At 38.4% G+C, this 24360-nt stretch overlaps 2 long non-coding RNA genes across 3 annotated transcripts; both read right to left on the bottom strand.

The window, feature by feature from the left end:
- Positions 1-37: 37 nt before the first annotated feature.
- LOC121251242 lies at positions 38-21861 on the bottom strand. The gene is made up of 4 exons (XR_005937935.1): positions 21851-21861; positions 3558-3570; positions 1891-1895; positions 38-148 (listed from the first exon to the last, which is right to left on the bottom strand). It is a non-coding gene; the product is annotated as an uncharacterized LOC121251242 (long non-coding RNA).
- Positions 10684-12223, bottom strand: LOC121251241. Of its 2 annotated transcripts, XR_005937934.1 has the most exons (3): positions 11793-12029; positions 11487-11673; positions 10684-10702 (listed from the first exon to the last, which is right to left on the bottom strand). It is a non-coding gene; the product is annotated as an uncharacterized LOC121251241 (long non-coding RNA). The 2 variants fall into 2 exon arrangements; XR_005937933.1 differs by lacking the exon at positions 10684-10702 and having other exon boundaries at positions 11436-11673; positions 11793-12223.
- Positions 21862-24360: the final 2499 nt, after the last annotated feature.

Genomic DNA, 24360 nt, shown 5'->3' with positions numbered 1-24360 from the left:
TTAAGATATAAAAGAAAGTCTACCTCTTCTCATTAATTTAAATTTTTAAGATAAATGGTGATTTCACATAGCATCAAAGTAGAGATCTTTAGTTCGAACCCTGACTTTACACTCTATCCCATTTAATTAAATATTCAACGTGTTGGGTCTAGTCATCAGCTTAATTTTTTAAGATAAGTGATGATTTCACACATACTCCCCCACACACACATGTACACACTAGATGAGAAAAAAACTTTAGACCTTATTTATTCTATATATACAAATCACAAACTCATTGAGGCCCAAGTTGAATTGTCAAAATCAATGTTTTGAATACCGTACCGGATAGCGTACCGGTCAAGGTACTGGAACGAAATATTTCGGTACCGGTACCGTTTCGGGATAGCATTTCGGGATAACGTTTCGGGATAGTCGATCTATAAATAAATTATATATATAAATATATATAAAAATTATATTTTAAAATAATAGTCTATATATAAATAAATTATATACAAATACATATATATATAAATTATAAATAGTCTAGTCTGAATTGAGGGTTAAAAAATAAATTTGTAGTTTGAAAAAATGAAAAAACGAAAAAAAAAAAAAAAAAAAAACACAGGCCGAAATATCGGCCGCTACCGGCCGAAATATAGGCCGGTACAGGCCGAAATTGAGGCCGATATGACCAGTACCGGCCGGTATGGCCGGTATTTTGGCCGGTACGAAACAAGTATAGTACCTGTAACGGCCGGACGGCCGAAACGAAAAATTTCGGCCGTACCGGCCGGTACGGTACGAAATTTAAAACTTTGGTCAAAATACCTTTGGAATTTTTAAATGAATTGAATTTTTAGGTTTGGACGGTGAGATGAGAATTTTTAATTTTAGATAAAATTTTAAAATATTATTTTTTAATATTATTATTGTTTTAGATTTGAAAAAATTGAATTGAAATTTTAAAAAGTTAAATTGTTTATTATATTTTATGTGAGAATTTGAAAAATTTGTAATGATGAGTTCAGATGATATGAGAATTTTTTTTTTTTTTTGAATCAAATAAGTATATCTTCATTGAATATTAATCAATACAATACTTCTCACTAAGTATAGTATTAGAAATCTGTATCGGGCCATCTTCAATCCAGACCCTTTCTTTTGTAAAAGATAAAGCTAACTTTGTAAGTAAATGGACAACATTATTAGCCTCTCTAAAAATAAAATTTACACTCCAGTTTCTCATATCTAGAAGTATTCTTGTTGTATCCTCTATCAACACACCATAATCTGTCAACACATCATCTTCACTGGACAAAGCCTTCACTGCAACCTATGAATCTCCCTCCAGCACTACCCTTTCCAAACTCAATTCCAGACAAAACACAACAGCTCTGAGAGCCCACACTTCAGCCATGCATGCCCCTTCCAGGTTCTCCACTACAGAACACAAGCATGCCAAAACTTCCCCCTGCTCAACCCTTGCAAAAACTCATATCCCAACTTTTTTCTGTTTTTCAATTACCGCAACACCTCTCATTTGGATAGCAGCTCTGAATACTTTCCTTGGAGAATCAAATTTATTCTAAAAAATCAGAGAGTTTCTCCTCAGCCTAAGTTTCCTCATAAGGTATGCAACCAATTCCACCTCCTCCATTTCCAGTCTTTGTTGTACGGTTTGCCACAGGTCAGTAAAATCCCTCATATCACTGCTCTATTTCTTCACTGGGCTACCATCTTCTGCCCACACATCCGCAGTAGCTAGGCAATTCCATAGTACATGGATGACTGTCTCATCCTCTCTTTCACAAATGGGACACAATCTTGAGTTAGACACATGCTTTTTGTATAGATTTCTTTAGTAGGAAGAAGTTCATGAACAACTCTCCATAGAAAATGCTTCACCACCCCTTGAATCCTAAAATCCCAAATCTGTCTCCATACATCAGCCGGCTTATCGCTCTTAGATGACTCACCTCCCATTTGCTTCACTTTCTCTTTTCCCAGGTAGTATGCTGCTTTTACAGAAAATCTACCATTCTTAGCTGGGGCCCCAAACCTTTTTATCCTTCACCCGCCATCTACTCAATGGCATACTACAAATTTTCTCAGCTTCAAAAGAATCATAAATTAGTTTTCTATTCTAGGAGACAAAACCAACATCAATGAGTTTATCTACACAAGCATTTAGAGGCAGATTTATACAAGGGGATTGAACTTTGAAAGAGTTAGGAACAGGAAGCCACCTATCCTGCCATATTTTTATGGTTTTGCCATCTCCCACTCTCTAGAAAATACCTTCTTTAAGAAGGTCAATGGCTCACCACAAACTCCTCCTAATGAAGAAAGGACCAAACCCTAAATTTTGCTTCAGTAATACTTTCCATTCAAAAATATTTTTCCTTCATAATTATTGCCACCAAAAGAGAAGGGGAATTAAGCATCCTCCAACATTGTTTTGCTAACTTTGCCAAATTGAAAACTTCAATATCTCTAAACCCCAAACCCCCATCCCTCTTTGAATCCCTCAATTTCTTCCAGCTTCTCTAGTGAATCTTATTACTCTGCTCTTGAATAAACCTATAAGAATTATATATATTGTGTCGCTCAAAAATACCACGTTTATCCAAATAACTACAAATCATACTAGTAGAGAGAGCTCACCCGGATTCTAAAATGAATCTTTTAATCCATCCACCTCTATTAGCTTTTATGGATGGAGTATATAAGTTCTGTTTAGATTTTGATTCATATTGGCACATATGGTGGGCGGCTAGGGATTCTTCCATCTATTTATAATGAGATGGGCTAGGGATTCTTCAATCTATTTATAATGAGAATTTGTCATAGAGTACGCAAGTGCCCTGTACTCATTTTAAAAAAGGTAAGTAAATATGATATCTACATTAAAAAAAATTAATTTTTTAATAGTAGATCCCATTTTTTTTTTCAAAAAAATGTGTTACATTTGTATAACTCATGACTGTATCTAGCATTACTCATATATAATAGTGTAGGCACCCTTTTATCAAGGGATGCAATACTTAATGTATGATCAAGTATACATCATTTTTAGGGCTGGGCTCCGACTCTAATGGAGTCAAAATGCCTAACTTCGACCTCCGACTCTGATATTAGTTGGAGGCCAAGTTGAGTTCCAACTCTGACTCCAAATTGAAGTAGATTCTGACTCAGACTGGAGTTGCCGAAATCGGAGTGGGAGTCAAAACGTCGGAGCCACAAAGGAAGAGAGAGAGAGAGAGCGAGAGAGAGGAAGCTCAGAGAAAGAAAATCCACCAAATATTCATCCAAAATCCCAAACAAAGCAACCAAACCCACCAAATGTTTACTAATCAGCAACCAAACCCACAATCTTAAAAAAAAAAAAAAAAATAGGGAAAAAAATCATAATAACAGAGCACGAGATCGAAAATTGTGGTGCTTACTTTGGTGCTACAGAGCACAAGATAAGAGATTGTGATGCTTCGTCCTCGAGGGAATGGTCAAAAAGAGTAGCCATGGCAGCAGAGACAAACGCTTTAATATTGGGGGCAAAGAAAAAAGGGTTTTACATAGAGGGGGAGTCTGGTTGGGGGTTGAGAACTTGAGACTGTGATACGGAGCCATGGAGAAGTGAGTGGCAAAGGAAGTGGAGAGAGAGGAAAGTTGCAGTTGAAGTGGAGAGAGAGGCCAGCCATGGAGGTTAGGGTTTTGAAATTGGTTTTCGTTGAATGAAGGGAAAAATATGAATATATGTAAGGGGTAGAAAACGACGTTGTTTTATAAAAATAAAAAATTTAATGAAATCAGTCTGTTTAAGGGCTCAAACATGGGACTAAGTATTTGCAAAACACTTTGTCAACTGTTAGGCCACTCAAATGGCTTACACTTATATTACAATTTTTAATATATTTACTTTATATATTGGAGTTAGAGTTTGGAGCTCGGAGCCAGCGTTGGCTCCGACCCCGACTCCGATTCCGACTCTAATATTGAAATTTTTTTCTGGAGTTATTTCGACTCTGACTCCAAATTCTAATTTTTTTTTTTACTTTGTCAGAGTCGGAGCGAATGTCGGCTAGAGTTGGAGCTGGCGGAGGTTTTGCACACCCCTAATCATTTTATTAATAATATCACAAATAAATTTTTATTAAATAATTATATTAGAGTATGTGGGACACATTAGTTTCTAAATATAAGAGATATTTTTTTTTTCTTTTTTTCGGATTGTCATAATCCATTTAGGCCTAATTTGGATAAAGAGATGATTACATATCATCTCAATGCCCAAACACCACAAATATAAACGCTTTTTAATTTCAGATTTTTAATTTTTTCATCTAATCATTACCTAATTATTATAATTTTCTCAAACTTATAAACAAAATACAAAAAATAATTCAACATTTTCAAATGCCAAAATAAAAATAATATTAAAAAATAATATTCTAACAATATTTTAATTTTATAATATTTTTCTTCAACTTTTTCTCACTCAATTTCCAAAATCGCATAAAACATTTTAACTCAAACTATTTCTAACTCATTTCATCTTAACCCAAATATCTTGCTACTATTCACAAACCATATCAACTCACCATACAAACTAGGACTTAACTCCTTGTATTTCAACCCATGTTTATCTCTTTTCACAGTTGAACTCTCTCTCTCTCTATCTTCTCTCTCTCTCTCTATTTTTTTTTCAGAATTTAAACCTACCTTATGTGACCCAACATACCGCAATTTAAGAAGCCGCGACAATAGGGGCATGTTCTATGGGATTGTGTAGCAGCAGGGGATGTGTGAGGGGATTTCTCTCTCACTCATAAGCCCACTAGGCACTCGATCGAGAGTAATAGGTTTCACCCCGATACCCAGTTCCAGGGTCCAAACTTGCCCACGAAGCAATTCATCGGTAAGGGAAAGTAAGTAATGATAGCTAATGGGACGAACAAGATTGATGCCACTTGACCACATCCTGCTCCTTGGGACTCGTACAAAGCAGAATGGGAAAGACGGAAAACTTTTGATTTTCTAACAATGGAACATCGATGGAAGGCCATCATGGCCTGTAAAATAAGGCAAATCAGGGAACTACGTCGCATTAATGTCACCACTACTCGAGCAACACGCCATATTAATGACGCAGTCGTAGAGGCACGCCACATTAAAAGACCCTAACAATGGGAACAGTAGTGAAGACGTAAGTCCCATGAGGGTAGGCATGATCTTCTCCCTCATATTCCAGGTATAAATAATAATTTTCAAGTACGAAAAACGTCTTTACACTCTCTGGTCTCTCTCTGGGCTTTAGACTCTTTCATTATTTACAAACTTCCAAAAATACTCTACTGAATTTGGCATTGGAGACTCATCTGTCCCAAGGCCGCCCTCTTCCAGTTTCTTTCTTCTTCATTTTCGTAAGCCCAACTTTGAAGACCAGAGTTGCTGGAACCTGGCCCAAAGGCGTATGAAACACGACATTAACAGTGGCATCGTTTGTGGGATCCTTGTAGATCTTGCGTGTATTTCATATGCTTACGATAACCGTTCCAAACAACTTAGGAGGGTCACAGAGGAAGTTTTCATGAAGGCGAGACTAAAAGCTATGGAGGACTGGGTAACAAAGTTGACCGACGAAGTACAAAAACATCGTAAGGAGAATGAGGAGCTCAAGAAACCTCAACAAGGACAAAATGAAGAGGCGGAGCCCAATAATAGTTAGCATATAAAGTCCTGAAACATGGGAGCTAGAGCAAACATGAAGGAGGAGAGGAAGAACATGCAAGATGAGCTCTGCAGTTTCAAATGGAAATACAAAGAGATTGCAAAGAAAGTTGGCACATCATCGTCAGTAGACCAACTGCTCACAAGCACTTGTCTACCTTACACTGAAGAAGTGATGGCTATGCGCTTGCTACCAAAGTTCAGGGTCCCTACCATGGAGATGTACGATGTGGGAGAGATCCCATTGAACACCTAGAAACTTTTAGAGTTCACATGGCGTTGCATTGCTTCTTGGGAGGGGTGGCATGCACGACATTCCTACTGACCTTAAAAGGGCCAACATGAGTATGGTTCGAATCTCTGGTGCCCAGTTCCATAGGTAGTTTTGGCATGTTGGCTCGACTATTTTTTACCTAGTTCATGTCAAGTCAAAGAAGGGGATGCCAAGCAATGTACCTCTTCACCATTAAGCAAGGAAAGGAGGAAAGTCTAAAGGTGTACCTGTCTCGGTTTAATAAGGAGAGCATGACCATCGATGACCAAGACGAAAAGATAACCCTAGCGGCACTTCTAGGAGGGGTCTGGCCATGATCCCAGTTCGTGGCCAACTTGGGGAGAATGACTCATGTAATGCTGCAAGAGTTTATGGACTAGGTTGACAATTTCATTAACGTCAAAATCACTCTTCAGGCCTCAACGGAGCCATGGAAGAAGTCATAATGGAGCCAAAAGTAAGAACTGTTGCCAACAAAAGGAGGGCCGAGTGATATTTCAACAAACAAGTGCATCTGAGAGCATTCAAAGTCGGAGACCTCATACTTAAAGAAACAGGAACAACAATGCGAGATGAGGGAAAGTTGGGCCTCCAATGGTAAGGCCCTTACGTGGTCACCACCACCAATCACCTAGGCTCCTAAAGACTCCGAGACTCCCAAGGAAAGGAGTTGCTGCACTTTTGGAATGTTGAACACCTACATAAATTTTATTGCTAAAGTTAGCTTTATTATTGTAAATTTATGTTTTCATGTATACACTACAAATCCTAATGGAAGAGGTGTTGTGTTTTAATGTCGAGTTTCAGGAACATAACAGAATCTCTATCAATGTAATTTTCATCAACAAAATCTCCGTCAATGTAATCTTCATCAACAAAATTTTCATCAACTATTTACCTCATCGTGGGACACCAAAAGGACAAGTCACGCCAGAGGTTACTCTGTCCCTCATGCAGAGGAGTGCGGGTTGGCCCTCGGCCACTCGAAGATAAAAACTTACATTCCTCGTGGGCATCAATAGGAGGGAATAGGTCCAGTTACAGATTGCTTGAACAACATACTTGTCGTAAGGCCAAAAGGGAGGGTTGAGCCAAAGGCCGCCTTGTCCCTCCCGCGATGGAGAGTGAGTCCAGCCCTGAGGCTACCTGAAAAACTTACCCTGACCTCTATCACAATGAAGTGTGGAATCAATGCCATCTTGACCCAAACTTACCCTTTCCTATGATGTCAACGAGAGGGAACAACTTCAGTCCCAAACTGCCAGAACAAATTACGTCTCCACGAAAGATGATAGGTGAGTAGGAGGCTCAACTTCCTCATCTGGAAGAGTGGGACTAGCCCCCCCGATGGCCCAAAAAACTTACACCGACCCTCACCATTGTGAAGGAGCGGACCGGCCACATCATTGTCTGAATTACCTCCCTCGCAGGATACTAGAATGAAATGTAGGCCAAAAGGTTGCCTTATCTCTCATGCAGGTCAATCCTCAACTATCTGAAGGCAAAGACTTACCTTTCTCATAAGCATCAACATGTGGGAACGGGTCTAGTAGTAGATTGTCTGAACAACTTACCTCCTCAAGAACCAAGGAGATGGGTCGAGCTAGAGGCTGTCTTGTCTCCCCGCGACCGAGAGCGGAACCAGCCCCATGATTATTCGAATAACTTACCCCTTCCTCCACTACGATAAAGAGTGGGTTCAGCATCAGCTTGACCAAAAACTTACCCTTCCCTGCAGTGTCAACAGGCGGGAGCGGGTCCATTAGTATACTGCTCGAACCACCTACCTCCCGCAGGGAACAAAGGGATGGGTTGAGCCAGAGGCCACCTTGTCCCTCTTGCGACAGAGAGCGGGTCCAACCCTGAGGCTACCGAAAACTTATTTTGAATAGCGAAGGAGCAGACCAACCACATCGCTGTCCGAATTACCTCTTCGAGGGGCAAATGAGCAGTTTGACATGAGGCATTTCGATCTCTCCCTGATGGAGTGCAAGTAGTCCTCAACTACTTGAAGATGAAGACTTACATTCCTCGTAAACATCAACAGGCGAGAGCAGGTCCAGTTACAGACAGCCCGAACAATCTACCTTCCCAGGGACAAAGGGGACAGATTAAGCCAGAGGTCGCCTTGTCTCCCCATGGCAGAGAGCGGGACCAGCCTCAAGGCTACCCGAATAACATACCCCGAACTCTGCTATAACAAAGTGTGGGATCAGCGCCAGCCTGACCCAAACTTTTCCTTCCCTGCAGTGTCAATGGGCGAGAGTGAGTCCAGTTATAGACTACCCGAACAACCTACCTCCTGCAGGGAACAAAGGGACAAGTTGAGCCAAAGGCCACCTTGTTCCTCTAGTGACGGAGAGCGTGTTTAGCGCCGAGGCTGCCCGAAAACTTACCGCAACCCCCATCATAGCAAAGGAGTGGACCAGCTATATCCCTGTTCGAATTACCTCATCGGAGGGCAAATAGATAGTTTGGCTTGAGGCATTCCGACCTCTCCCCGACAAAGTGCGAGCTTGCTCCTTCGACTGCCCGAATGCTACACCAAGAAATGCGAACATCAACAACATGATAAAAGGTGGCAAGCATGTTGCGTCATAGGCCAAAGGGCCCAGGTTTGCAAAATCTAACTCTTACCAAGCTAATGATAAATGTATGATAACCTGTTTATTTTTTCAGGAATTAAATATGCAATGTCAATGGGCGGGAGCGGGTCCAGTCCAAAACTGTCTGGAACAACCTACCTCCTGCGGGGACAAAAGGGACTAGTCGAACCAGAGGCCACCTTGTCTCTCCAACGATTGAGAGGGGGTCTGGCCTTCCGGTCATACTTACCCCGGCCCCCATTGCAGCAAAGAGCAGCTTAGATCATTTAATTCGACTCCATGACCACGGAGCTACTCGGAAGGACATAGTGGCAGATTAGCAAAATGCTTCCTGGCCTCTCCCCCCGAGGAGGCAATCAGAGTCTCCTTAACGTAACTTAACTCTTAAGGGGGATTTCCATCCCCTTCGAGCCGATGGCAGTGGACGATGGTCGACATAAAGCACATCAACACAAAAAGGAAGAACTAAATGACTAGGCAAGGTAAAGCGCATCCGAAAGATTGACGGTAAAAAAGAAGGAAATTGGCTCAAAGAAAAAGTGGAGAGACGTCGGCCTAGTCAACGATATCGCTAAAGGCACTGAGAGGATAACTGACTAAGAAAGACAAATGAGGACAGTATAAGCTAGGAGCCGTCGGTCAGTGGGGTCGTTAGGGATGGGTTTGGCACTACGGGGTGAACCGTACAGCTCTAAATGAAAGCAATCCCCTCGCCCAACGTGGACCCATAATTCCCTGCATCAAAACCTCCAGGACGGCAGTAAAAAAAAAAAAGAGAGAAAAAAGAAAGGGGAGACCCTGAAAGTGAATAACTACAGAAGATAAACATAAAGTAAAAAAGATAACGTTATTGACAACATAATGCCGCAAGCTTATAATAGACAAGTTATAATGTGAAGCAACAATTACAACATGAAGCTGTAGGCTTACAATGGATAAGTTACAACATGAAACGACAAGTTACAACATGGAGCCGTAAGCTTACAATGAACGAATTATAATGTGAAGCGGCAAGTTACCACATAAGGCCGCATAGCCACATAGACGAAGAGGCCACTTAGATATGGCTAGAAAGCAAAGTGCGACACATGAACACCGAGAAACCCATAATTCCTTGTCTCGGGTAAGAAAAGGTCGCATAGTCGTAGTTACAAAAATTGATTAATCAAGGAAGGAAAGGAAGAATCCGATAGGAATTGACGGAGTAACTGTAAAGGGATTTCCCCCTCACTCATAAGCCCACTAGGCGCTCGATCGAGAGTAATGGGTTTTGCCCTGATACCCGGCCCCATGGCCCAAACTTGCCGACGAAGCAACTCGCCTGCAAGCGAAAGTAAGTAATGATGGCTGATGGGACGAACAAGACTGACGCCACTCGGCCACATCTCACTCATTGGGACTCGTACATGGTAGAACGAGGAAGACGAATAACCTTTTATCTTCTAATAAAGGAACATTGACGGACAACTAACAACGCTTGCAGAATAAGAAAAATCGGGGAACCATGCCGCATTAATGGCATCACTATCGAATAATACGCTACATTAATGACGTCATCGCAGAAGCATGCCACATTAAAGGATCTTGACAAAGGGAACAATAGTGAGAACGTAGGTCCCACGGGGGTAGGCACAATCTTTCCCCCCAGACTCTCGGTATAAATAATAATTTTCAGGTACGAAAAATGTCTCTACGCTCTTTGCTCTCTCTCTCTCTCTCTCTCTCTCTCTCTTTCTCTGGGCTCTAGACTCTCTCATTATTTACAAATTTCTAAAAATACTCTACTGATTTTGGTATTAGATACTCTGGCCCTAAGACCGTCCTCTCCCAATTTCTGTCTTTTTCATTTCCCATGCCTAACTTTGAAGACCTAAATTGCTGGAACCTGGTCCAAAAGCATATGAAACACAATGTTAATAGAATTTATGGAGTGCTTGTTGCTGTAAGCAAAAACATAGCAGTAAGGTTGATGATTTTTGGGCTCTGGTTAAAGTTGTATTCTTTACTTGATCGTGGAGGACATGGTCGAGAAGAAACTTGGTCATTGATGGAGGCCGTTTAATGGAATCGGATGCTCTGGTCAGTAAGGCTGAAGAGGCATTACAAGAATCTCAGAATGCAGTGAAGGATGGGCAGGGGCGTCAAATATATCAAGACTTAAAGAATACGTAGAAATGGGAACAAAACTGAAGGAAGCAAATCGGTATAGGGATTGTGGTAAGGGACTGTGAAAGGCCAGGAAACGGGATTGCCACGCTGAGATCGTCACAAATTTATTGTATTAATCCCAGTGGTAGCAGAAGCTAAGGCAACTCTTAACTGCTGCAATTTTCTGCAAGGAACTGGGACTTACAACGGATTGTCATTCACTTGAGGAAAGTGAATCTCAGTAGCTATGGTCGACTGATAGAAGAAACGTAGGCCATTCTTTTGTGTATATTTGCAGAGTTGGGCTGTAAAACTCATGGGCGCAGGGAAGCAAAAATGGTGGCTCATGTATTAGCTAAGAATGCATTGTCTTGAGGAAGATGTTACTAATGTTGAGGAGACATCTGAATGTTTCCAATCCATTTTAATGGCTGAAACTGAAAGTTCGTTTGGTTAATGGAAAATGCATTTTGATTCCAATCAAATTGAATGTGTTCCTAATCTATAGTAAATTTGTAATGGCTGAAAGTTTGTTTGCGATCAATGGATGGTAACGACATAAAAGCATCACATTTTCAGCATTCACTTTGCTGTACAATTTCCACAGACGTTCATTCTTCGAATACTCTCTATCTCCGAATTTAGATCAACTGAAGTATTAGCACAAATGAAACCTATGATCTGGCTGTTAAATATGTGAAAATGATCAAACACTTTATTGCAATCGATCTCCTTATATTAGAAACCAAAAAGGCCAATAAAAATTGCTGCAAGTTCTCCTTATTAATCAGAGGAGAAAATACATAAAGAATTTATATGAAATAGATCAGCAAGTTGAAGCACCAAGAGATAAGGGAAATCAATGGACTAGGTATGTGACTGCAAGGGCCACAAGTAGAAGAACGTAGGCAATCCCTTGATCTATCGCCGAGCCTGAATTAACAAACAAGAACAGCAAGAAATAAGTACCAATAATTATTAATTAAACTCAGATTGGTTTACCCAAAAATGGAATACTAGGAAAACAAACAAAGATTCATAGGATTATTTACCATCGCTGAATGGACCCTCGGGTGCCGGAGAAGGAGCCAAGGTCTGAGCTTGTGATAGCAGCAAAAGCGCAGAGAACATAAAGCCAATGACTGAGAAAGCGTAAGATCTCATGGAATTCATCTTCAAGTTATCGGTATGAAACTGCAGAAGAAGAAGGAATGAAAAAGATGAATTTGGATTCAAACTACGAGCTGTGTGAGGAAAAGGGTTGAGGAGATGGGAGGGGATGGGAGGGAATTGTGCGGTCTTTATAGGTGGGCGTGCGGTTTAGGTGCTTTTTGAGCAACATGTGCAGCTTCCGAGAAGGGGAAGGGGATAGTACGAGTGGGTTGGAAGGAACGCGCGGAGGACGCGAAGGAGGTCTTTTTACTCGGTTGGCGGCTTTTTTGACCGAGTAGCAAACGACAGGGACACGAAAGTGGCTTGGAAGGGTCGTAGGGTTGGACTAGGATACTGCCCTCGTGTCGTTCCATGTTTTGTTTCTCGGAGGAATTTCCAGAAGGCAATAATAAATGCTTTGCTGGTGATGGCATTTAGCGTTGGATTATTCCTTTTCCACATGTTGAATTCATGGGAAAGGCGTGAAAGATGGGGCGCTTGGGGTTGAGAGTTCAATAATTAGCCGGTTTGGATTGACAACTTGAACGAGAAAAAGAAGAGGGACTGTTATAGAAGATTCTCCACAATTGCAGCCATTGGCAATTTGAAAATCCCGTGTGAAATTATGACAAGAACTTGAAAAAATACATATATATTCACACCAAATATGTGGGAATGATCCTAATAAACTTTTCTAAAAATTAACAACAAAAAAAAAAAATAATAACAAAACACAAACTGAAAAAAAATCTTACAGTCACAAAAAGGTTATATAAAAGTAATTTCATAAACTGATATAGATTCACAAGATCTGTTAGATCTAATTTATAATAAAAAAAAATTTACAATATATTAAATTATATCAAATCAAATCAATTTAAAAAATTATTTTTATATAATTTTTTTATAACTAGATTATTTTTCATATTTTATATTTCCTAACAGGAAAATATAAGAAAATTGAGAAGAAACTTCTAAAAGATTGACTTATGTGAGATTGGCGAGAACATTAATCGTAATGATCTTACTGGAACCTTTTTGCAGGGGCATCTGGAAGGCTCTCCCAAAACAAATGGACAAAAGGGCTTCGAACTATTGAATGGGATGTCCATGTTTCTTAGCCACCAGAAGAATGTACACTTAGCGGATGTGAACGTGAGCTTTGGGTCATTGTCAAATCAGGTATCCCCGTACAAGTCAAATTGAAAGGTCATAAATATTGGACAATTTTAATACGCCATGTTTTTAGAATAGTCTAACAAAAATGTGATCATATAAAGAAACTTCGTTCCAGTTTCAACAGCACCAACAAGTTTTTGGCCCGACTCCATTTCATTCACGAGTTTACAACAAGAGTCTTTCTTTTTATAACTTGATGCAGATAATATGATACGATATAATTTGATTTGCTAACCGATATAAATAACACACCATCTATATTTTTTACATGATAAAATTTAATTTATAAGATTCATAATTTTAAATTTTTTTTAAATTAAATTATATCATATATATTATTTATACCGACTTACAACAATTGTATTAAGATAGACAAATAAAAAGACATGGTGTGTCATTACGTACAATGACTCTAAAGAATCTTCTTTTAAAGAACATTGTCTTAACTTTCTAAAACTTAAATTTTTTCATTGTATTATGAGATATGTGAGGTTATGAGAGATTGTAAAATCATTAATTATAGTAGATTTCTCTCTCAAGAAACCCTTAGATGTAGATATTATGCCAAACCATATAAATTTCTATATATCTAATTATTTATTTTTATTTATTATTTACTATTTATTTCACGGCTAAACGTAAAGAACACTTTATTGAAGCCCGAATTACCATTATGGGTTAGAAATAATTCTTTCCTACTTACTTTGCGATTTTTGACATTAACACTTATAATATTTAATTAGTATTAAAGATTCACACGGAATTATAATAAATATTGAAAAAACAAACATGAATCTTGATGTAATTTCATTGGAAGTTCCATTCGAAATTACCAAACAAAGAAAGGGATGGATCAAAATATTCATAATGCACCGCCATCTAAAATATTTTGCCAAATATTCTTAACTTTGGGATGACCAAATATTTTGCCAAATTTTACTCAAAAACCATCTTTCCCTATTTTAACTACTCATCTTTCCAAAACCTCACTTTTAAATCCTTTTTTTCCTATTACAATTATCATTTTCGATTATTATTTTTTATTATTTTGATTCATTTCTTTTTACAATATTAACTACTCACGTTTTTTTGTCTTTTTTCCTTCTATTTTGAACTATTGATCTCTAACAAATAATTTAAACAAAAATTAACATTTTTTTTCTTGGGTACGATAGTATTTTCAAATATATTATTTTTTTTTTTGATAGAAAAGAGATCTTCATTGCAAATAGGCACAAAAGGCCTTACGAGTGTTTACAAGAAATGGCATTTATGTAAACAATATTATCAATAAAGTGGGGAGCTGCATGCCACCACAATTCCACATCAGTAATAGACCAAGCATGCCTTACTAGGTGATGAGCTGATGCATTAGCCATACGGGATTCATGTTGTATCTGATAGTTCATAAATCTGAGCATGAATCTTCTAATTTCAGTGATAACAATTCTTCTAGAAAAGTAAAGTGAATCAACACTGTTTATTTCATCTACTAGGTGTAAACAATCACTCTCAATAAGAAGATTAGGAAGACCAATCTGAAAACAGAATTGGAGTCCCCTCAAAACAACCATAACCTCCACATTTTTTGGTTCTAAGAATTCCTCTTCAACTTTGCTAAGCGCCATAATCACCACACCTCAATCATTGTGCAGAATAACTCCAATCCCATCGACATTTAGTTTAAACCAGCCTGGTGGAGGAGGAGTCCATCTATAATTCAAGTTCTTAACCATAACTTTCTGCTGAGAACATGTGGACTGAAAGCGTTTCAAAGAGAGAGCATGGCTGATAACTTGTTGTGGGTGTAGCCTCACACTTTCATAAATCATTTTATTCCTTCGATACCAAAAGCCCCATGCCATAAGAATAAAATCTGTGAAACAATCAATAGACTCTGTAGAAAAGATTTCCATAGCAGTATGCAAAAAAGATTTGAAGCAGTCCACTTTCTGTAAGATAGCAGATTTGGTTACCCAATATGCATGTATATCTGGATAGAAAAATAATGCATGAGCAATATCTTCCATTGAGTTAACATAGAAACAATATGAACCATCCATCATCACCCTTTTCATGACCAGATTTGATTTAGTGGGAATAATCTCTTTACATGCCCTCCATGCAAACATTCTGACTTTATGGGGAATTTTCAGTTTCCACAAAACTTTCCAAAACTTCTTACTAGAGGCCTCAGCTGATGTCTCCCCTGTGTCAATAGTAGCTAACCCCTTAAAAAATCTGTATGCACTTCGAACAGAAAAAACTCCACTCCTTTCATGTTCCCAAATCCACTTATCAGGTTCATTTGTAAAGCTGGGATGAATCCTCAACACTGCCTCAGCTATTTTTGGATTGAAGAGAGTTCTGATCTTAGGTATATTCCACCAATGTGTATTACACTCAATTAAAGAAGAGACTTGGTCATCCAATTCTGCCTATGCACTACTTTGTTGGTTAGAAAGAACATAAACTTCATTACTCAGTTCTCTAAAACCAGGGATCCAATAGTCATTGAGGATATGTATACTGCTGCCATTACCCACACTCCATCTCCCTCATTTGATCAACAACTTCTTAGCCTCCTATATCCCTCTCCATGCAAAAGAGGGTGAATTACTAAGAGTGGCCTCAAATAGATTAGAAGTAGGGAAGTATCTTGATCTATAAATCTTATAGAACAAACTGTCTGTGCACTGCAGCAGCCTCCAACTCTGTTTCATAGCCATATTAAATGTTTCCAAATTTATGAAGCCTAAACCTCCTACACTTTTAGGCTTACACATACTATGCCAGCTAACCCAATAGATCTTTTTTTCTTCATTCTTCTGTCCCCACCAGTAGCTTACCATCATTCCTTCGAGATCAACACATAACTTATGAGGGAGTTTAAAACAAGACATGGAATAGCTAGAGCCACTGCTCTGAGCAAGACCTCCCTTCCCCCTTGAGAAAAAATATTTCTTTTCCAACCTTGTAATTTCAACCAAACTTTATGCCTAATCTCAGCAAAAGCTGTCAACTTAGACTTACCAACTAAAGGTGGTAAACCTAAGTATTTGTCATAATGCTGAATCTGAGAATTTCCACATAGATCCATGATAGCTTTCTTCTTAGTAGCCTCAGTATTCTGACTAAATACCATGGCAGTCTTGTCTTGATTAATCAATTGTCCAGAAGCATCCCCATAACATTTTAAAAGCTCAAGCAATCTGCCATTAGTTTCAACACTAACAGTACAAAAAATGAAGCTGTCATCTGCAAACAACAAATCATTCAAGCTTGGGGCTCCTCTACAGACTTTGATACCTGTGATGGAATTAGAAACTGCTCCTCTCCTCAGTAAACCAATTAAACCTTCAGTACACAGTAGGAAGAGATAAGGAGCGATGGGGTCTCCTTGTCTCAATCCTCTAGAATGAATAATATGTCAAGTAGGAGCTCCATCAATAAGAACGGAAAACGAGGCACTTTGAACACATTTCATAACAAGTTTGGTTAATTTCTCATGGAATCCAAGCTTTAGCAACACAGCTTCAAGAAAGGGTCATTCTACCCTATCATAAGCTCTACTCGTGTCTAACTTTAAAGACATATAACCTTTCTTACCCTTCCTTTTACTTTTTAAAAAATGAAGAACCTCATGAGCAACAAGGACATTATTCGAGATTAATCTACCAGGTAAGAAGGCAGATTGTGTTTCTGAAACAACAGTAGGTAAGACATTTTTAATCCTATTAGCAATAACTTTAGATATCAGTTTGTATATTACATTACACAAATTGATGGGTCTAAAGTCATTGACTCTAACATGATTCTTCTTCTTGGGGACCATGGTAATAAAAGTATGGTTGACCACTTGTGGAAAATCACCAGAATTTAAAGCATGGAGGACAGCAGCAAATAAAGAATTACTAATCTGAGGCCAGAACTATTGAAAGAATAAATGGGGCATTCCATCAGGACTTGGTGCCTTCGAGGGGTGCATTTCTTTCAGAGCTCTATTGACTTCATCCCCAGAATATGGTTTTATCAGATCTGCATTCATCTCCTCTGTGACTTTACTATCTATGTTATCCAGCACATAAGACATATTATGTGTACCTGCAGAGGAAAACAAAAAAGTAAAGTGGTTAATGATGAGGTTGTCACAGCCTTCTCCTTCATGCCAATTTCCTCCATCATCCATGAGTTTTAAGATTTTGTTCTTCTTTTGTCTTTGGGATGCTTTAGCATGGAAGAACCTAGTGTTTTGATCACCTTCAGCTAACCACAAGGCTCGAGATCTTTGCTTCCACATCACTTCTTCCCTACTCAGCCATTTATTAACTTTAGCATATGCAGCATTAACATCCTCAGAGTTTAGTTCAAGGGGGTCTCTTTGTTGCACCAGCTTCAGTTGTTGTCTCGCTTTCTACAGATTAGACTGCACTCTACCAAATTGGCCTTTATTCCATAACCATAATTTAGTAGCACAACCAGAGATACTAGACATAACATCTTCTAAGGATGACTGGTTACCAAGCAAGTTCCAAGAGTCAGTCACAATCTGTTTACACCCATCTTCCCCCGACCATATAGCCTCAAATCTAAAAGGCTTAGGCATTCTTCTTCTAGGTTGGATACCCCATATATCAATCCACAAAGGTAAATGGTCTGAGGAACTAGAAATCCCATGAAATGCAGCAGCCCTTTCAAACATATTACACCAAGCTAGATTCCCCAAGAATCTGTCCAATCTTTCAGAAACCAGTGCCGAATCTTCCCTCTTGTTACACCATGTGTATCTTGGACCACTAAACCCAAGATCCTTCAAGTTGCAATCAAATAATAACTAACATAAATCCAACATTTGTTGAGCAGGTCTATTCCTCCCTCCCCACTTTTCTTCCTGAGTTAGGATCTCATTAAAGTCACCAAAGACAAGCCAAGGATCATATTGTCCTCTAGGTAATCCTCTTATAAGATTCCAAGTTTCCATTCTTCTTGAGGCTTCTAGTTAACCATAAATACCAGTTAGGAACCATTGGTTTGCATCTTCATCAACCCGAGCATCAATATGAGAAGAAGAGTAGCTGAGATCACTTCTACCTTTATATCATTTTTCCATAAAAGAGCCAATCCACCGCTACGACCTGAAACTTCAACAGTTAAGCAATTTGCATACTTAATTTCACTTTACATAGTTCCATTTTAGCAGCTCTAAGTTTTGTTTCTTGAAGAATCAAGAAACAAAACTTCGAGATCTTCTCTCCTAATTAGCAAGAGTTCGAATACCACAAGGGTTCCCAAACCCTCGGGTATTCCAGTTTAGGATCCTCATGGGGCTCGGTGGGGCTGAACAACAGCCACCACCGAATCAACATGATTAATACCCAATATTTCCTCATCCAAAATCCCCTTATTTTTCAATCTTTTAGAAACTCTAATAGCCTCTACACCAAGATTTGAAGCAGAAGCCCTTTTAGCACCAATCTGCAAACCAGTCTTTATGTTATCAAGCATACAAGGATGCTTGGTTCTTTTCCATTTACGTGACACAATGACTTGAGACTTGAATTCATCTAAAGCCTCGTCAGTTCTGCCAACTTTAGTACCAAAACCAGCTTCCTCAGTAATTGGAAACAAGCCACTATTTGCAACAAGATCCTTAGAGACCCCCATCAAATATGTATCATCCAAAATTCTCTTTATTAGCATCAAATATCCTATAGAGACCAGACCCCGCATTTTTTCATCATCATAAATTGAAAATAACTGTTGCTTGGAACTTACTTGATTAGGATTGGCCGCATAGTTTAACTTCTTCTTTGACCCTACAGGATTTGGATTGGACCCCTCATGTAACTGCTCCGAAACATACTCATAACTTGAATGACCCCCTGTAACTTCCATCTAACAGTTACTTGTAGATTCACCAGAGACCTGTTTCGCAGGATGCACTGATGGACTTCGCTGATCAAACTGTTAGTGGAAGCGACTCAGAGTAGAGCCATTATCACCCCCTGCACGGAGCCAAGGACCGTAGGGAAAATCAGACACTTTCAAAGCAGTCATGGACTCCTCCTAAACTTCACAGTCGCGATGGCTGGGCCCAATTAATCCATAGAGATAACATAGATTAGAAAGACGTTCATACGTGAACTTCACCCAGATAGGTTGAGATGATCCCACACAGATCTTCTTTCCACGTAAAATAGGCTCTGATACATCCATGCAAACCCTTATACGTAGAAACTCACCACGAGACATTTAATCAAGCTCTAAATCAATTGCCACCACCTTGCCTATAGCCTTCCCAACTATATTTCCCATAATAGCATTCCGTGCCATAACTGGTAGATCATGTATATAGACCCAAAACAATGCATCCATAAGATGAATTTGGTGAGTTTGTTTCAATCCGTCCACATCACTTGTTAAAACAAGTTGCTTATCAAAGCTCCAAGGGCCATCACGTTTAACATGATCTTTATCTTTCATATCATCGAACTCAGCAATAAACAATGTTGGTTGTAAATCACGAATGGTTAAAGCATGGACAGGGCGCCAAACCTTCTTCATGGTAGACTTCAACACTTCCTTGTTGAAATGTTTGGAAGTAACAACTTGAATAATAAACATCTTTCACTCCTAACAAGAACATCCCCCAACGAATGCTCCTCAACCTTCAGAACCTCTTCCTCTTGTTCAGTTAACGACAAGCGCGCACACAATGAATCAAGACTCGGATCCATACTATGACAAGTATGCACCGAGAGCAATCAAAGTAACGTTGAAGCAAGATGAGTTTATGAAAAACCTGCACTCAACAAGAGAGAAACCTTTACCCTAGAGAGGATTTATTATGTTTTTAAGAATAAGGTTTTTTTCAAAATTCAAGTTTCTACATGATCATATTTTCAAATGGTAATATTTTAAAATATAACTAAGAGCACTTGCTCTTTTATTGATATCAACATCAACCTAAGTTTCATTTGAGATTAAGAGAAAATTTCATTCTTTACTTCGCTCTTTCTATAACCTTTTTTTTTTTCACAAATTGCTGCTTCACTTAGACCTAAAGATAAGTTGGAGATAGTTCTTAACGAAGATGAAGGATTAACATCTACTCGTGGTGATACTCGCCAGCAATGTAAGTACATTAAACATGATCAGATACAAGGACATGAACGACGTTTTCATGGCTATTTTATAGAATCACTAGTATATCTCTCCAATATATTTTAAAGGAGATTTCACACGGATTGCTTTATTTTTTTTCTTTTGTATTCAGCATGAGGTAGTGTAGCACCCCTTCCCAAAGGTTAGGAGTGTCACCTACTTTTCATAAAAATAAATCCGGCAAGAGATCTCAAATTTCATAAATGAAATTATCAAATTTATTTTGTAGAAAAGGTCTACTAAAATGTCTTCCAAAAATTTAAATGAAATAAATTGAACAAAATTCATGTCATAAAAACATGTTTTTTTTTAGAAAGTCTGAACTAAAATTTAATGCTCATTCTATTCCTGGCCTGCCTGCTCGTATTCATCATCCTTACCTGGGTGGTTAAAAACATGAAAACAAACAAATATGAGTCGAAGACTCAGCAAGAAATCCATCACAACGTAAACATAATAAATATAAGGTTTTTATAAAAACTTTCATGCTGAGAATTTAAATTCATGATTATTCATATTGATGCTTATGTTATGCATGACTATTTTAACTGAATTAACTGACTGATCGACTGATTTATTTTATTTAACTAATTTATCTGATTGGCCAACACACTTAACCTTGTGTGCGAGGTTGTGCATCGGCCCCACGTCCCGCGGCCGCATGGGGAGCCGCTGATAGTGTTCTGACATACTATGGTGGACCACGACTGAGTTTGTGGCTTGCACATCCACCCTGAAACTGAATTGGATTGGTACCATGCATCTGAATGACCATCTTATTAACTGATTTGATCTTATCTTTCACTTGAAATTAAGATGACTTACGTGTCTCATACACATGAGATGCATGACATATTACATACATAATCATAATTTCTGAATTTAAACATGATGCGGAATGACAAAATTGTATGCTATGCTGGATGACATGTTTGCATATGACATGAGTGGTGCATAAATAATTGGCTGGAAATGAACTGACTTAAATAATAATTATCTATAAACTAAACTGTGATGATCCTAGTTTGTGATCAAATTACTTACCTCACTGCGTTTCTTCTTGAATAACACTTCGTAACTTGAGACCTATATGAAATAATAACTATTACTAAATTTGTTTGGAAACACATAAGTACTAATATCTTACTTAATTAAATCCACAATCTAAAAGATAGTGTTAAACAATTTAATAAATCCTAGTATCTAATTTACTTAAAATACTAATTTATAATTTAGTAGAATACTCCAACTATTTTAAAATAATTCATAAAACTTAAATTCTTAAACTAAGTTTTATTTCTTAAAATAATTATTAAATCTTATAAGAAACCTAATAAATTCTATTAAATATTCTTAACATCATAATTTCATTAAATTCTTAACATAATAATTTTATTAAATTCTACTAAATAGACAAAGGAATATTAACAAAATATTTGCAAACATCCTTATAAAAATAGTCTTTGACTAATATATTTATTTAAGAAAACCGACTTTTAAAATGTTAAGCCCAATAAAATTAGTAAACTGTTGTTGAAATAAAATAAAATCAAATACAAATTAAAATACAAGTTCATTTAAAATAATTAGAATAGTTTCTGTAAAATAATACAACCTGGCCCAAACATAATATTATTTTCTACATGAGCCCAACAAGATGAGCTCAAACACACGCGCATTAGGGCCTAGGGCCCAAGGGCCCATCAAAACCCACGGTTTCTACTAAAACCGAAATACACGGGCTAAAACAAAAAAGGAAAACAGAGTTTGAGAGAGAGGGGTTATGTGATAGGGAGAGCTCAACGAGAAAGGGCTGAGTCGTCGATTCTGGGTAGCCGGAAGTGGTCGAGGGCTTACCGAAAGGGAGTGGGTGCGTTGGGGCTGAGCTGGTCAGGAGTTTCTGGCTCCACGATTGGTGCTCCGATGTCCTATGGTGGCTACCGTGCAAGAGAAGCAGAGGCTTCGTGGCTGCTGCGGCATGCCTTGGCAGCTGAGGGTGGTCCGATGTATTCCATGGTGGCCGGTGGTGGCGTCGACGTGTTCTGGGCAGCGTGGAGTCGCCGCAGAAGAAAGCGGGTGATGGCAGTTTGCGGCGTGATAGGTTGGAGACGTTTCGGGTTGCTCTGTGTGCGTGAGTTTTCATTCTCTGCCGATTTGCGTTGTGTTTATTACTAGAGGGATAAAATAAGTTAGAGACGTGCATGACTGAAATTCATAAAAGAAATTTTCAGTAGTTAGGAGTTTTATCTAGAATGCCAAAAGTGTTTGGAGTCTAAGATGAGTTTGATGCTAAGATTATAAAATCAAGAGATGAGATTCGGTGGAGATTGGAAAAAAAATTAAGATTTAAATTCAAACTAAAACTCTAGTAAAATATGATAAAATAATAATAATAATAATATTTATAGTTATAAGAAAAATACATAAAACTTATTTTATGGCCTAATCTTAGTATTGGGTTGTTACAGGTAGAGACATTCGAGCCTTACTTCATCCAAAGGGACTCGTAATGGAGAAAGTACCACAGTTGAGAGTTTGAAAAAATTTGTGGAAGTGGTCATTTATGTTTTTTCTAATGAATATTTGAGATCTCCAAATGGCAATGATTGCTTGATCGCTCTCTATTGGTCAACAATTTGAACTCCCAAGGATGATAGGGAGCATTGATCGCATGTACTGAAAGTGAAAAAATTATCCATATGTGTGGAAAGGTATGTACTCTTGTCATAGTCATAAACCAATTATTATCTTAAAATTAGTGACATCATATGATCTTTGAATGCGACATGCATTTTTTAGATTACCAGGTTCTTATAATGATATCAATGTGCTAAACAGATCTTTTATATTCACTGAGCCCACCCAAGGGCTTGCTCCTCTAGTCAATTACTCAATTAATAGTAATGACTACACTGTGGGGTATTATTTTGCTGATAGTATATATCCAAATTATTCAACATTTGTGAAGACGATCTCATCTCCACAAGAGAGCAAGAAGAAATATTTTGAAGTAGTACATGAATCAACAAGAAAGGATGTGGAGAGTGCATTTGGGGTTCTTAAAAAATGTCGTTCGTGGACCAGCCTGAATGTTCAAATCTAGAGGTGTAAGGAGTTTGATCTGGACCAAAAATATCGATTAGACAAAATGGTTCGGTCCATACCAGACCAAACTAAAGTTGAGACTGGTTGATCTCGATCCCACAAATTGTGGATCAAAAAAATTCGGTCTGGTCCTGGGATCTACAAATTTTGGACCGAACTGGGCATAACTCTTATATATAGGGCTGTACAAAAAAGGGCCAACTGATCGGGACCAACTCAGACCGGCCACCGGAGCTTAGAACCGGTCGAAACTGGTAGAGAACCATTTGGTGGTAAATTAACAAAACCGAAGTCGGCCGGGTCGGTCTTGGTTTGAACCAGCCAAAAACCGATAAACCAACCGACGTCAGCAACCTCTTTTTTTTTTTTTTTTTAATATATATACCATCATTAAACGACGTCATTCTGCTTCTTTAATTTAGAAAAATAAAATAAAGGGAACGGTGTCGCTTGGCATAAGCCAAACGACGCCATTTCTACTAGGGCTTATTTTCATTTCCCCTCCCTCTCATTCTCTTCTCATTCGAGCCCTCACCCTCAACACTACTTCTGTGCTTCGCATTTCACAAACACTCCAGTTGTCCAACGTCCATGCCTTCTAGCCTCTCACCAGCTTCAGCCTTCCGCAGCTCTCCAACTGCAGCGGCAACGGCGCAGCCTCCACCGCTCCAAGCCTCCACCTTTTTATTTAGGTATGATTTTAAAATTTGAAAGATAGAAATTCTAAGATTTTGTTTTTATTTTAGTGATGACTGCTGACTAATGAGTCTAGTTTTGTTGAAATTTATTTTTTGATCAGAGGTTGTGTCGTTGTGGTATTTGGGTCTAGGGTTAGGGATAGGGTTTTCTGGTTTGGGATGGTGAATCAGTCATGAACCATTGAACATTGAACACCATATTGATAAGAATTTGCACAAATGATTTTGTAGAATTAGGTTTTGAATTTATAATTTGATAAATGTTCATAAGACTCAGTCAGTGCAGTCACGAGTTTTCTGATTTTGATAGATTTTGATAATT

This window comes from Juglans microcarpa x Juglans regia, chromosome 2D (assembly GCF_004785595.1).
Source record: "Juglans microcarpa x Juglans regia isolate MS1-56 chromosome 2D, Jm3101_v1.0, whole genome shotgun sequence".
Classification (NCBI taxonomy): domain Eukaryota; kingdom Viridiplantae; phylum Streptophyta; class Magnoliopsida; order Fagales; family Juglandaceae; genus Juglans; species Juglans microcarpa x Juglans regia.
The sequence above is the reverse complement of the archived record's forward strand: the minus strand, read 5'-3'. Positions and strand labels throughout refer to the sequence as shown.